Below are 14,036 nucleotides of genomic sequence, written 5' to 3' on the forward strand. Positions count from 1 at the left end.
ACACATAAAAAACTAGCTAGCATTTGTTGCCCTTAATGCAGAGAAACTAAAGCAGATACCTTAAAAGCAACTGAGGCCAATAGGAAAAGGGGACCAGGAACTAGAGAAAAGGTTGGATGAAAAAGAATTAACCTAGAAGATAACACATACGCACAGGAAATCAATGTGAGTCAATGCCCTGTATAGCTATCCTTATCTCAACCAGCAAAAACCCTTGTTCCTTCCTATTATAGCTTATACTCTCTCTACAACAAAATTAGAAATAAGGGCAAAATAGTTTCTGCTGGGTATTGAGGGGGTGGGGGGGAGAGGGAGGGGGCGGAGTGGGTGGTAAGGGAGGGGGTAGGGGCAGGGGGGAGCAATGACCCAAGCCTTGTATGCACATATGAATAATAAAAGAAAAAAAAGTGTCCAAACAGATATAAGTTTTGTTCTTTATCATCATTCCCTAAACAATGCAGAATAACATTTTTATTAGTATTGTAAGTAATCTGGAGAGGATGTGTAGGTTATATGGAAGCATTACATTATCTTATATAACAGACTTGAGCATCCACAGATTTTGCCATTCTCGGGTCATGTAAACTCTTCCTCATGGATATTGAGGGACAACTCTACTCAAATAAATTTTATTGAATTTAGCAGCAAATCTCATGTTGCACCAAATACACACAATATGACAGTTTGGAATTACTTTGTTATTTTTTACTTCAAACATTTTAATGAAATCTAACCAGTATCTATTACTTATAAAGTTCCATATTAGTTAGATACAAGATCAGATAAGGAAAAGAGGCAGAGGGGCTTTGGTGGTGTAGGAGTTTCTAGGTTTATACTTTGTGAAATAATTTTCTCTTAGTTTGTGCTTTGTAACTTTCAGCTGAATAATTTGACTGGGGAAGAGTTAAAGGATTTCACCAGTTCGCTCCCCCTCCCACCAGATCCAGACCTCCTCTGCAAGAATCCTCTAATATCAAAGGCAGCCTGACCAGAGAAGTCTTTTGAGGATGTTTTTCATGGGTCCAGAAGTCAGAGTGTTCAGTTAGCCAATACAACAGTTAGTCCAAAAGCTGTCAAAGTATGTTTTTTGCAAAGAATTTTGCTGAAGCTTGGATTTTAGATAATGAAGACACTAAGATATATCAGTTGCTTAAATTGAGACTTAGAATTTTACTTGTGCATGTAAAAGAAGTTAATATGTAGCTTCAATCTTGGTTAAAATAATGAGGAACTTCTCTGTAGTATAGATATTCCCCGCTACCACCAATCTTAAAACAATTACTTGCTATGGTGCACAAACAGTCTAGATAGGTTACAAATTCTCTCTAAAGTGTGAGTGCAGAGAATGTTTGAAAATAAGGATGAATATTTGGAGATAAAGCAAAGGAAAACCTAAAGATTCTGACTTAAAAAAAAATCCTTACAGAATTGCTTTGTGAGTTTGTGTTTTGCACTCAATTTCTTTCCTTAGCATTGTTGAAATTAGCCATGGAAGACCATTACATAAAGTACTGCTTATTTCATGGTAGGTTATATTTGGCCTCAGGATAATGAATTAACATTTAAACTGCAGGATATTTGAAAAAATATATGACTTACCATTAGAATAAATGAAAGTATCCTTGTTATGATTATAGAATCCATATTTTGTCTGAAGTTCCAAGGTCTGTTGAGATGCTCCTTGTATTTTTTACTTAAAAAGTCAGAACTATAGTAATTCTTTTTCAACAATTTTCAAAAGAAAAATATAAAGTATACTATCTGGAAAGGAACATAATGATAATGCTTTATCATTTATTTATTCACTTAAACAATAAATACCAAGTAGCAACTGTGTGCTAAATGTAACTCAGGTCCCTACACTGGGAACTTAGCAGTGTTGACAGATCTAGGTAAGAGGTGATGCGTGCAGGTAGTGGTTATTGAAGGGACTACAGGAAGGGGAAGAGGCTGCATTCAGATGGTATACTGGAAAGACAAGGAAGGTGTCCCTGAATAAGGGATGTTCAAGTTTCAGGAAAAGTAAAAGTTGGCCAGGGAAGGGAAAGAGTCTCTGAGGCAAAAAGAACCACATGTAATATTCTTCATATTGTTGATTACCCAAATGCTGGTGAAGCCATCTTAGCTGATACTTTAATTGCTAAATTAGTAGTTTTTACCAGGAATTCATTGAAAAAATATCTCAAAACCTTTACACTGTTAATCTCTGCCCTGAATATTAAGATAGATGTGATGCAAGAGGTAGGGAGAAGGACAAAACAAAGGAAGGAAAGGAGGAGAGAGAGAGGGGGGAAATAAAAAACAAGGCAAGGGAGAAAGGAAAGACTGTATGCCAGCTCATAAGAACAACATTTGCATTTTTTGGAAAATTTTGTGAGAGGAGGAAGAGGAAGTTTCTAGAATGCTAACCACCTAAGTCATGCTCTGTTCTTGTCTGTTGTGTCCCCTATGATGTGAGAATGAAATCCTGAGGGCCTGCGGCATTATTGCAGTAAAGAGATGGCAATTTATAGAGAAATTACCGACAGGCATAGAATTTCCTTCATTAAAGTGGACGGTTACAAGAAAGTTTCAAGTCTGAGTCTAAAAACAATGCTGAGAACTGCAACTGAGGACTGGCGGATTATACTGAAAGAAGGTCCTGTTGTTATAGGTCCTGACAGCATTGGCTGGAAGGATATGGGTATAGGTACTGACAAGGGTTGAATTGCTTGGCCTTGCAGAGGCATTCTGGTTTGGAGTGGTGGAAAAATCCAGGAGTGAAGTCATGCACTCAAAAACAGACAGGAAAGAAGCAACAGGAAATATGGAATAATTGTAGGTGTGCACTGAGTAAGGAGAAATCATGAGTGCTTGGGATGGGGGTGAAGACTTTTAAAAAAGAAAGATCTTTGATGACTTTTAATTGTACTATGTCATAGATGATCCTATATCTTCTCAGCCTATCTCCAGTTTGGTAAACTATTACAGTTACAAGTGCTCTAAGGGGTTGCTTTAGTTTAATTTTGTTTAGGAAATATTTTATAAAAAGAGTTGGCTTTATTTCTGGATAACTAAGCCATGGAATAAAGAGCACATTCAAGGAAAAAGCACAGTGGCAGAGTGGTATCAGAATGTAATCCTTGGGGTAATTGCTGAAATCTTAAGGGGAGCTTTGCACTTTTATGGACATTCATGGGATCTTAATGTAGATTTTAAGGGGCCAGTAAACACTAACTAGTATTATTCATTGTTAGATGCAATCCTTGGCCAATATAACCAGTAATTGTGATAGTACTGGTTAGGATATAGGTAGTAGATCTGCTGAAATTATTTCAGCTGAAGATTAATGCAAATGTGTGTGTGTGTTATAAATCCCATTCATTCAAGACTACATGCAATTAAGAAGGAAAATCCCGGTTTTTATTCAAAGGGAGTCAGTTCTGTGGCTCAAAGGGTATAGTTGAAAGCTTGGAGCTTCTCACAGACATACTCTATTGGTATCAGCAAATTTGCCTCCCTGTGTCCCTACATGGGCTCTTCTGTCCCCCACATTAGGTGCTTTTCCCATTCATTACTTAGATGACCCCTATGGTACTAAGATTTACTTGAGGAGGTGACTATGAAACAAAGAAGGGAAAACTTGAGAATTAATAGGCACATTTTGTCTGCATTTAATTCTTCTCAGTAAATTAAAAGTAAGTCCTCCTTGAGTTACAATACAACTGAATTGCTCGGGTGATGTTTTCTAATTGTTTCTCAACAATTTGTGAGAATCACAGTTAGAGAATGTGAGTGTAGAGGCAAGTTATCTATAGATGTAGAAAGGAGGTTGAAAAAGGAGCCTAAGAGCTTGACAAATAGCTAGTTTAGGGATGCTGAACATAATCAAGGAGCAGTTAAAATTAGATCATGAAGATTTGCAATCATCCAGGTGTGGGACTAATTCAGCAATGTATGTGGGTGGGAGAAGCAGAGTGGTTAAAGGAAAAATGAAAAGAATTCAAATCTGGTTGCTGAGATAGTGAAGACAATGAGAACATTTTTGCCTGAGTGAGGGGTTTGGCAAGTGTTTCTTGAATTGCATTGTGAATAGAAAATATTTAGACAATGAGTGAAGGAAAAACATGGGATTTGATTTTTATTTTATATGTGTTATATATTATGTATATATTAACATATATATTTTATTTAATATGTATTTATATGTATTATTATATTAAAAATTGTTTTGAAAAACCTTAACTTTCTTAATTTGAGCTTCCTTAATTTTACTTTACCCTTCGGCTAGAAATCTGATGGATAATCTCTAAATAATGTGACTTTCTTTCATGTCATGTACTCTGATAAGTGTATTACTACTTTAGCCTAAAGAATACATATAAACCCAATGAGTATTTTATTTTATTTTAATTTTTAAATTATGTTATTATTGAATTGGGTGTATACAATATATCATAGTTGAGTTCACCCTCTCCATCATTCTTCTTTATTTCCCCTTCCCTCCATTCCTGGAATAGTTTCAAAAGGTTCTCATTTTTCTATTTTCATACATAAATATATAATACTTCCACTACATTCAGCCTCCTTCACCCTCTCCTTATATCCTCCCCTTCACTGGTACCAACCTTAGATAGGACCTGTTTTACCTTCTTCTCCATTTTTGCGAAAAGGCATTTTTGTTTGTTTAAGATAGCTCTACCAGGAGTTTCCTTGTGACATTTCCATGTTTACATGTATTATAACTCAATTTGGTTCATGCCCTCTATTTTTCTCCTTTCTACATTAGTCCCCTCCTTAATGGTAATTTCAACAAGTTTAAAAATTCTGTATCCATTCTTGCATAGAAAGTACATTACCCATATTGACCTTAACTTCCTTCTTTTACCCTTCCTCTTCCATTAGTGACCTCCCCTTAGCATTACCTGTTTTTCATAATGCTTGTATTGTGTTGTGTCTATCTCCTACATACGAGATGAAAAAATATTGCCTTTGTCTTTCTGAGCATGGCTTACTTCACTTAATATGATGCCCTCCAATTGTATCCACTTACCTTCAAACCATATGGTTTCATTCTTCCTTATGGTTGAGTACTCCATTTTATATGTAGTCTCCTTCTTAAGTGTGAGGGCTCTTTTTCCCTCACATCCTGGCCAATATTTGTTGTTGTTTGTGTTCTTGATGATACCATTCTAACAGCAGTGAGGTGGAAACTTAATTTGGTTTTGATTTGCATTTCCTTTATGGTCAGGGATGTTGAGCATTTCTTCATATGTTTTTTAGCCATTTGGACATCTTCATTTGAAAATACTCTGCTCAGTTCATTTGGCTATTTCGTCATTAGGTCATTGATTTTTGGGGAGTTTAGTTTTTTGAGTTCCCTGTATATTCTAGTTATTAATTCGTTGTCAGATATATAGCTGGCAAAGATTTTCTCCCATCCTGTGAGCTGCTTCTTCTATCTGGTAACAATTTCTTTGGTTGTGCAGAAGCTTTTCAGTTTCAGTTGTCAATCCTTCCTCTTAGGTGCTGATCCATTTGTGTTCTATTTAGGAGGTCATTGCCTATATTAGTTCCAATGTATTCCCTGCTCTTTCCTACACTTGCTTCAAAGTTTCAGGTCTCATATAGAAGTACTTACTCCTCTTTAAGTTAATGCTTGTACAGGGTGAAAGACATGGATCTAGTTTCTGTTTTCTGCATGAAGATATCCAATTTTCCCAGCAATCTTTGTTGAAGAGATTATCTTTTCTCCATCTATATTTAGGATGCTTTTGTCAAAAATCAGGTGGGTAAAGCTCTGCAAATTTATATCTGGGTCTTCTATTCTGTTCCACTGGTCTTCAGATCTGTTTTTGTGCCAGTACCATTCTGTTTTTATTGCTATGGCTCTGTAGTATAGTTTGAAGTCAGGTGACTTCAGAGTTGCTCTTTTGCTCAGTATTGCCTTGGGATTGCTGCTTCAATTTCATTTTGTGTTATAGATCTATTCAGGTGATTAATTTCCTCTTGGTTCAGTTTTGGATGGTCATATGTATCTAGAAATCTGTCCATTTCTTTAAGATTTTCAAATTTATTTGAATATAGGTTCTCAAAGTAGTCTCTGATGATTTCCTGGACTTCCATGGTGTTTGTTGTTATCTCCCCTTTTGCATTCCTGATTCTACTAATTTGGGTTTTTTCTCTCCTCATTTTAGTCAGGTTTGCCAGGGGTCTATCGATCTTGTTTATTTTTTCAAAGAACCAACTTTTTGTTTCATTAATTCTTTGTATGGTTTTTTTGGTTTCTATTTCGTTGATTTCAGCTCTTATTTTTATTATTTCTCTCCTTCTGTTTGTTTTGGGATTTGCTTGTTTTTGTTTTTCTAGGAGTTTGAGATGTATCATTAGGTCATTGATTTGGGATCTTTCAGTCTTTTTAATATATGCACTCATGGCTATAAACTTTCCTCTCAGGACTGCCTTAGTTGTGTCCCATAGGTTCCAGTAGGTTGTGTTTTCATCTTCATTGACTTCCAGGAACTTTTTAATTTCCTCTTTTATTTCATCAATGATCCATTGTTCATTAAGTAATGAGTTATTTAGTTTCCAGCTGCTTGCATGTTTTTTGTCTTTACTTTTGTTGTTGAGTTCTACTTTTACTGCATTGTGATCAGATAGTATGCATGGCATAATTTCTATTTTCTTATATTTGCTGAGACTTGCTTTGTGCCCTAGGGTATGATCTATTTTGGAGAAGGGTCCATGGGCTGTTGAGAAGAATGTATATTGTGTAGAAGTTGAATGAAATGTTCTGTAGACATCTACTAGGTCCATTTAATCTATTGTATATTTTAGATCTAGGATTTCTTTATTGATTTTTTGTTTGGATGACCTATCTATTGATGATAATGGGGTGTTAAAGTCTCCCACAACCACTGTGTTGGCGTTTATATATGCTTTTAGGTCTTTCAGGGTACGTTTGATGAAATTGGGTGCATTGACATTGGGTGCATACAGATTGATGATTATTATTTCCTTTCGGTCTATTTCCCCTTTTATTAGTATGGAATGTCCTTCTTTATCTCATTTGATCAATGTAGGTTTGAAGTCTACTTTGTCAGAGATAAGTATTGCTACTCCTGTCTGTTTTTGGGGGCCATTGGCTTGGTAAATCTTCTTCCAGCTTTTTATCCTAAGCCTATGCTTATTTCTGTTGGTGAGATGGGTCACCTGTAAGCAACAAATTGTTGGATCTTCCATTTTAATCCATTTCGTCAAGCGGTGCCTTTTAATAGGTGAATTAAGTTCATTAACATTAAGTGTTAGTACTGATAGGTATGTGGTGATTCCTGTCATTTAGTTGTCTTAGTTGTTTGAAGATTTGATTGTGTGTACCTAAGTTGAAGTTACTCTCTACTGTCTGGCCTTTTCTTTTCCTGTGGTTTGATTTTGCCTGTCTTTTCATGGTTAAGTTGGGTTTCACTTTCTGTGTGCAGAATCCCTTGAAGAATCTTTTGTAGTGGTGGCTTTGTGGTCACATATTGTTTTAGTTTCTGCTCATAATGGAAGACTTTTATTGCTCCATCTATTTTGAATGATAGTTTTGCTGGGTAGAGTATCCTGGGGTTGAAGTTATTTTCATTCAGTGCCCTGAAGATCTCACCCCATGCTCTTCTTGCTTTTAATGTTTCTGTTGAGAAGTCTGCTGTGATTTTGATGGGTTTACCTTTGTATGTTACTTGTTTTTTCTCTCTTACAGCCTTCAATATTCTTTCCCTAGTTTCTGAACTTGTTGTTTCAATGATGATACGTCATGGGGTAGTTCTATTTTGATCTGGTCTGTTTGGTGTCCTGGAGGCCTCTTGCATCTGTATGGGAATATCTTTCTCTAGATTTGGGAAATTTTCTGTTATTATTTTGTTGAATATATTATGCATTCCCTTTGCTTGCACCTCTTCTCCTTCTTCGATGCCCATGATTCTCAAGTTTGGTCTTCTGATGGAGTCGGTGAGTTCTTGCATTTTCTTTTCACAGGTCTTGAGTTGTTTAATTAATGGTTCTTCAGTTTTTCCTTTAATTACCATTTCATCTTCAAGATCTGAGATTCTGTCTTCTGTTTGTTCTATTCTGCTGGATTGGCCTTCCGTTTTGTTTTGCAGTTCTGTTTCATTCTTTTTTCTGAGGTTTTCCATATCCTGGGTGGTTTCCTCTTTTATGTTGTCTATTTTTGTCCTGAGTTCATTTATCTGTTTATTCGTCGTGTTCTCTCTTTCACTTTGGTGTTTATACAGTGCTTCTATGTTTTCCTTTATTTCTTCTTTTGCTTTTTCAAATTCTCTATTTTTGTTGTCTTAGAATTTCTTGAGTATCTCCTGTACATTTTAGTTGACCCTATCCAGTATCATCTCTATAAAATTCTCATTGAGTACCTGTAGTATGTCTTCTTTTAAATAATTCTTGTGGGCTTCATTGGGTTCTTTGGCATAGTTTATCTTCATTTTGTTGGAGTCTGGATCTGAGTATCTGTTTTCTTCATTCCCCTTTGGTTCCTGTACTAATTTTTTGCTGTGGGGAAACTGGTTTTCCTTTTTTTTCTGTCTCCCGTCATTGTCTTTGGTGTTGTTACTGTCCCTGTACTGTGTGCAATTAAGTTTTTTCTAGCTTGTGATAATAACAATGGTGATATTTAGAATGGAAGGGTGAGAGGGGATAGAAAGCAAGAAGTTAAAGAAAAGGGAAAAGCAAATAAACAGACAAGAAGGAGAAAACAGAACAAGGAATCAGACAAGAAAGTTTCAAAGTTATAAACAGGGAGCTTTAGTGTACTAATCAACAGTAAGCTGAACAGGCATTAGAGAGACAGAGAGAGGATTGAAAATAAAAAATAAAAAAAAGATAAGAATAAAAATAAAAAAATAAGTAAATGAAAGAAATGTATATATATGTAAATAAAATAAAATAAAATGAAAAATAGAATATTTAAAAAAAAAACAAAAAACCTCCAAGTTCAAATGCAATGAAGTTTCAGTCTTAATAATTTGGGTGTCCATCTCAGTCTCCAATCCTGGAGATGGTGCCTCAGATGTTGTTCTGTAGTTGTCTCATCAAAGGGGATGCATAACGTAGAACAAAACTACACACACACACACAAAAACCCCACCAAGTGTCCCAAGTTCAAATGCAATACAGTTTCAGTAAGTTTTTCAGCATGCAGGTGTAATTTGTCAACTGGTAATTTTTAGCTGAACATTTTCTATTACTGTTTGGAAATGAAAAGAGAAGATTTTGAGTTTGGTGTGAACTTTAAATTATTAGAACTCAGAGAAATATTGTTTGCTTCTGTCTAACCTTTAAATGCTCTTTTTTAAAACAAGAAATGACATGATTCCAATGTTTACTGTCAAGTGTTCATAACACAATTTGCCCTTTACTCTTCAAGTGTAACTTTGGATATCTTTGTCAATATTGGTGACAATGTGAGCAATCTTGTTTATTCCAAGACAAAGTCTGATGTTCACCAACTTACCTTCTGAGGGTGGGAATTTACCCATAGTTAACTCCCTTGGTTGAAAGAATTTTGTAGTTAACTTTTTGAGAAAGTGTCCTTATATTATGCTGGCTGTAATTGCTACTTATTAAAATTTATGCAGATTTACCAAAAGAAGTGTGTCTAGAGAAAAATTTTGAGGAATAAAAAATCTAAAGTTTTTAAGAGTTATGATACAAGTATGTATTTGTATGTATTACCTCTGAAAAGTCAGATTTGGGTTTGAATTTCAGTTCTGCAATTAGACAATTGTGCTGCCTTAAGAAATTTATCTCAAACTTTGAATCTTAATCTCTTCATCTAAAGAATATTGTTTATATTTACTTTACAATGATGTTGGAAGATTGAAGGAGGTAAACGCCACTAAATTTTATTTTGTTTTGCTTGGTGTCTTGCTAATCCATACAACCTGAGTTACTGAGGCAATCCTTTCATCTAGTATATGACAAATTTATAAAAATTGCTTAATATGAAAACTGTATTTTGAATTACAAGTGGCTTTTGCCAGTGTGTGATTTTTTTATTATGTGTTAACTATTTGGAAAACACTGGCTCACTGATTTACCCTGATCTTCCATATGTTGACATTTGCAATTAAATTTTTTTGTTAAAATCATTACTGGTCTCATCAGGTAGTCTTTAAATATTGGGAAGCTCTGAAGCTTACAGGAGTAAGTTTTCCAAGATTCTAATTTTCACTTCAAACTTCAGATGTTATATTTTTTTTCTGGAAATGACAATCTTCTTTTACTTTTTCTCATTTGGGGGAAAATATATTCCAAATATTCAGGTCATATCCAAGCACTCAAGTTAGTTATATTTTGTCTGTTAACTATTCATTCAAGTAAATATGGAATACAAAAAAGTGAATCATTTGACTTGAAACTCAGAGGAAAGCAGAAGCTCTTTTGCTTGAGTAAAAAAAACCAATCACTTCATGGAATATCATAAAGAGGTGTAGTCAAGGATAAATGGGCCTGTATTTAGTGAGTCATATTTATTTTTGAACCTTGCCAATGAGTAGCAGTGAGGAATTCAGTATCTGCTAGTATAGTTGGTGGTCATTGACTCATGCTTTGGTGCAAAGAGATTTACTGTCATTTCTTTTGCATGATCAAATTTCAACAGTCAGGAGGCAAATAACATCTTAATAGTATTGAAAACTTTAAAAATAATACTTTTTACATTTGTAGCTACTGAAGAATTAAATTACTTAGCAGTTGTCTATAAAAAGTCAACATTAGAGAATAAATATATGGAAAGATGCTAGATGTGCTGGTGCACACCTGTAATCCCACCTTTTGGAAGACTGAGGCAGGAGGATTATGAGTTTAAACAAGCTTGGGCTATATAGCAATAACCTGTCTCAAAAGCTTCAATAAAAGTAAAAAGAAAGGAAATCTTGTAATTAGATTCACAAAATCAAAACATCTTATTAATACTGTGGTAATGCAAATGTAGAGCAATTGAAATGTATATCTTGTTGAAGTATAAATTTTTATAGCCATTTTGGAAAATGATTTGACATTACTAAAATGGGGATTTCACATTTATTATGTCTTAACTTTCCACATCTGGGCATATCTGTGTAGAAGTCTTATACATGTAAGAATGGTTATAGAAAACAAGCGAACTAACAAACAAACCTGGAAACAAAAACCCATTTGCCTACAGACTAGCAAAATAGAAAAAACAAAAACCAAAATTATTTTGTGGTGCATACATATATAATGAAATCTTGTATAGCAGTGAGATGAATGAAGCACAGTACAAAATCTCTTGAACACACTGTTGAAGAATAACAACAAAAAAGCAAGGTACGGAATCCATAAGAATCATTTCATTTTCAAGAAGCTAAACATGTAAAACTAAAATTATCTTTTTAAAGGAATACATTTATCTTTCATAAATCTCTGCTGAAACCCAAGACAATAACAGAATGAAAATTCAAGCTAATGTTTACCTGTAGAGTAGGGTTTATGTTGTACTTAGGGGAATAATTTTACAGTACTATATAGACTGGTGAGGTTCTATAACCAAAAATCTGTGTGCAAATGTTAGCATTCATTTTTTGTTAGTCTTTTTTTTGCTTGCAATGTATTGTGAACTCCTTTTTATTTATTACAAAAATGGAAGCAATGCCAAAATCTTAAATTGTCAACATCAGAGGAAGGAAACAAATTATCTCTCCAATTACTAGCTCTGCTAACAATTCAATTCCATAAATAATTGCACACATCTTTATAATTTACCTTGAGTAAAAATTAATCCACAATAATTGGGTGAGGTGATGCCAAAAAACATGAAAAGGTTAATTAAGGCTATTCATCTTTTGTATAGTGGCTATTTGACAGGGAAAAACATTTTTGAACAAAAATTTATCATCTTTAGAAGTTTCTTCTCCTGGAAAATTCCTAGTACCTTTTCCTTGGAATAGTCTTTACCTAATTATTTTTTATCTTTATGTTTCAGCCTCTCTCTCTCTCTTACCATTCCTTATAATTTCCTTATCTTATAAATGAGGGATATTTCATATTTCATGGTGTTAATGTTAACGTACTAATGTGTATATAATGTTTAGCAAAGTAGCTAGCATATGTAAATGTTTATATAATAATTAGTGCACATACTATCTAGTATTTAACTTAATTTTAAAATGTTCCTATGTATATTAATGAGTAGGTCTATCACCTGGTCCTAATCTACAATGATTTGGATTTTTACTTTCCTTGTTCTCCACTTTCATCTTAAAGATGGACATTTGTTGAATTTTTTTCCCTTAAGTTTTCAATGACCTTTTAATAAGAATGCTCTGTGCTGGAAAGGTTAATAGGACATAGTCATTTATTCATATATCTCTTGGGGACTTAGTTTGTAGTGTGCAACAGAGTAAAAAGAAGATAGGGACTAGTACAACCACTCTGGAAAAAAATTTGGAGGCTACTTAAAAAGCTGGACATCAATCTACCATTTGATCCCGCAATACCACTCTTGGGGATATACCCAAAAGACTGTTACTCCAGAGGCACCTGCACATCCATGTTTATTGCGGCACTATTCACAATAGCCAAGTTATGGAAACAGCCAAGATGCCCCAGCACTGATGAATGGATTAAGAAAATGTGGTATCTATACACAATGGAATTTTATGCAGCCATGAAGAAGAATGAAATGTTATCATTCGCTGGTAAATGGATGGAATTGGAGAACATCATTCTGAGTGAGGTTAGCCTGGCTCAAAAGACCAAAAATCGTATGTTCTCCCTCATATGTGGACATTAGATCAAGGGCAAACACAACAAGGGGATTGGACTATGAGCACATGATAAAAGCGAGAGCACACAAGGGAGGGGTGAGGATAGGTAAGACACCTAAAAAACTAGCTAGCATTTGTTGCCCTTAATGCAGAGAAACTAAAGCAGATACCTTAAAGCAACTGAGGCCAATAGGAAAAGGAGACCAGGAACTAGAGAAAAGGTTAGATTAAAAAGAATTAACCTAGAAGGTAACACCCACGCACAGGAAATCAATGTGAGTCAATGCCCTGTATAGCTATCCTTATCTCAACCAGCAAAACCCCTTGTTCCTTCCTATTATTGCTTATACTCTCTCTACAACAAAATTAGAGATAAGGGCAAAATAGTTTCTGCTGGGTATTGAGGGGGGGAGCGGGAGGGGGTGGAGTGGGTGGTAAGGGAGGGGGTGGGGGCAGGGGGGAGAAATAAACCAAGCCTTGTATGCACATATGAATAATAAAAGAAAAATGAAAAAAAAAAAAAAAAAAAGAAGATAGGGATCCTACCTTCAAGATGCTCTTATTTTATTAGTGGGAAATGACAGTTAAAAATTGTCATTGGCACAATTCAAAATAAGCAATTTCCAAAACGAAAAATAGGTTATGCTAAGGGGAAGTCACTAATAGGAAAGGGAGAGTAAAAGAAGGAAGTTAAGAAAGTGAATATGGTTGATGTACCTTCTATATAAGAATGAATATAGAATTTTTAAACTTTTTAAAATAACCATAAGAAGGGGACTAAGGTAGAAAGGAGAAAAATAGAGGGGATGAACGAATTCAGGTCATGATACATACAGGCATACATATGTATATAATGCAAATGTCACAATGAAACTCCATGTATAGTTATCTTACACAAATAAACATGCCTTTTTGTTAAAAAATGAACAGGAAGGTAAAACAGGTCCTATGTGGGAGTTGGTAGCAGTGGGAGGGGGAGGATATAATGAAAGGGTGTAGGAGAGTGAATTGAGTAGAAATATTATGTGCTCATGTATGAAAATGGAAAAATGAGACATGTTGAAACTGTTCCAGGAATGGGGGAAGGGAGGATAAAGGATGGTGATGGAGGGAATAAATTCAACTATCATATATTATAAGAAACATTGTAAATGTCACAATGTACCCTCCAGTACGATAATAATAACATAAAAATTGTCATTGGTGATAAAAAAAAACCATGTCTTGAATATAAAGAGAAGGCATTAGCTACTGACTTGAAAAAATTCCTTA

The 14,036-nt window shown here is 34.8% G+C and overlaps 1 protein-coding gene across 1 annotated transcript in view; it reads left to right on the forward strand.

The window, feature by feature from the left end:
• The window catches only part of Cnbd1 (cyclic nucleotide binding domain containing 1), a 399,182-nt gene that overhangs the window by 41,448 nt on the left and 343,698 nt on the right, over positions 1-14,036 (forward strand). The gene's annotated exons all lie outside the window — the stretch shown is intronic.

This window comes from Castor canadensis, chromosome 3, assembly GCF_047511655.1.
Source record: "Castor canadensis chromosome 3, mCasCan1.hap1v2, whole genome shotgun sequence".
In the NCBI taxonomy this organism is placed as follows: domain Eukaryota; kingdom Metazoa; phylum Chordata; class Mammalia; order Rodentia; family Castoridae; genus Castor; species Castor canadensis.